Consider the following 2,415-nt stretch of genomic DNA (forward strand, 5'->3'; position numbering starts at 1 on the left):
AGAATATTATGCTTGATGAAGCATTCTTGAAAAATCAAATGCCTGCACAATATTTTGTAATCTTGCATTAGTCTAATAAGATAATATCTAAATATAATTTATATCTGTTTTCAATTGGACTGTTTTCAATTGGACATGGGAAAAAAGATAAAAATGAAGTTAGTAAACAACTTACATCTAACTTCATATCTTTTTAAATAAAAATCAGTAGCATGATCCAAACTTGTAACTTAACTTCAAATAAGCATTTGTGAAAATTAATATAATTGAAATCAATAGGTTTTATTTCTTACTAAGCATAAAAGATATTAGACAGCAGATATGGATTATAAATGTTATTTTGTGTTGTGTTTTACCAGAAGTTATATTTGGTGATTTTTTAAATTCAAGAGAAAGCTAATAGAAATGTATCTTCTCAACCACACTATGTTCAAAAATAAATCTTACTGATTTCAATTGACTATTTGAGTAAATGTAAGATGATTGAAAAGGACCAAATTAGTAGGGCTAGAAATCCAGTTGAGGATCTCATCTGGTTAGTTTTGTTTTTGTTCACCGTCAATGTGGCTTTCTAGATCTGGTAATTTGAATATATTATATATATACAGTATATACTGTAAACACAAACATGCATGCACAAACACACACACACACACACACCCTACTCACCCCTATGGGTGGTATGTGTCTTCCTCTACCTTGGGTCTTCTACCAGAGGCCTTGGAGTCTGAGGACTCTGCGCAGTATTTTTACTATTAGTAGCACTGCACTCTTCTGGACAGAGAGCTCTGATGTTGTTCCTGGGATCTGTTGGAACCACTCTCCCAGTTTGGGGGTCACAGCCCCGAGTGCTCCTACCACCACTGGGACCACTTTGGCCTTCACTTTCCACATCCCCTCTAGTTCCTCTTTCAGGTCCTGGTACTTCTCCAGCTTCTCATGCTCCTTCTTCCTGCAGTTGCTGTCACTTGGCACTGCTACATCTATCACCACTGCTGTCTTCTGGTCCTTGTCTACAACCACAATGTCTGGTTGATTGGCCAGTACCTGCCTGTCCATCTGGAATAATTGTGGAAGAAGGTAATGGAGGATAGATAGATGATAGATAGAGATGATAGAGATAGATAGATGATGATAGATGAAAGAAAGAAAGAAAGAAAGAAAGAAAGAAAGAAAGAAAGAAAGAAAGATGATAGAGATAGATATATCAGAATTGTACAATTGTACAAGAAACATAGTTCTTTTCTTCTTGGACAATACTGACAAAATTAACTCAAATACTAGAGTAGAGCTATATCTAGTTCAGGGTTGAACTATTGGGGTCTTGGTGTTCTCTGAGCTTGGTTGTTTTCCTGCAGACATTTCATTAAAAGGCTTGGTAGCATCATGGGTGCATGGGAGAGTAGAGTCTGGCAAGGCAAGCTAGAATATATAAACAACTAACAAACTCCATCCTCCTGTGCACTGATGATGTTACCTGGCCTGGTAATGAAATGTCAGCTGGGAAGCAACCAAGCTCAGAGGACACCAAGAACTCAACAAAAATTAACTCAGTTGAATAAAGCTGAGATGGGTGAAATAGCAAGTGCTTGCCAATTATTTGGCTTGTGCATGGAGTATATGCATATTCCAGGCAGGGTGACATTATTGTGGCGTTCTCATTTAAGAGCCTCTTGGATTAGCTCCATGAGGGAACATTACTGGAAATGCCGTTATTGATGAGTAGTGACATTGCAAATGGGTGCTATGAGCAGAGACCCTGGCATAGCTGCCTCATCTCTGTTTCTGCTCTCTGGGATCTCACATGGGTTAGTTTGCCATAATATCCTTATGCCAAAGCCATAGGACTATCTGTGTGAATAACTCATATCTTTTTTAAAATGAATTGTAAAGATATGTAACATCTGAGGCATCAGAAAGCATTTTATTTAATATGCCATTAAGATCTAATTTCACATATAATAATATATTCGATTAATTTCTGCTTATCTGAAATGAAAGCAACCCAGTATTTAACACAATCTTTTCCCTATGCAAAGGAAGAATACAGAGGAAAAAATATATAAAAATCCTGTGCAATGCACAACTTCTCCACCTCATCAGTCCAGGTTGCCATCTTCATCTGAAACCAATCTTGGAATTGTATACACACACATACACATACAAATGTGTGCATGCAACACACTTGTATATGTATATCCTTTATGCGTTAAAAGAATTAAACTTCACAGGCAAGTACCCCAAGACTGTTAATCTTCAAGGCAATCCTACTCTTCAGCAATGAGGTCTGCAACCATTTATATTCTGGCACATTTCTGTATTTTATGTTCTTGGCTTCTATTCTTCTCAGCAGCTTCTTGTCCAACACCCCAATTAATAGGTATCTATTTGAGGAAAAATGTTATCCATATAGAC

This window comes from Candoia aspera, chromosome 2 (genome assembly GCF_035149785.1).
Source record: "Candoia aspera isolate rCanAsp1 chromosome 2, rCanAsp1.hap2, whole genome shotgun sequence".
NCBI lineage: Eukaryota > Metazoa > Chordata > Lepidosauria > Squamata > Boidae > Candoia > Candoia aspera.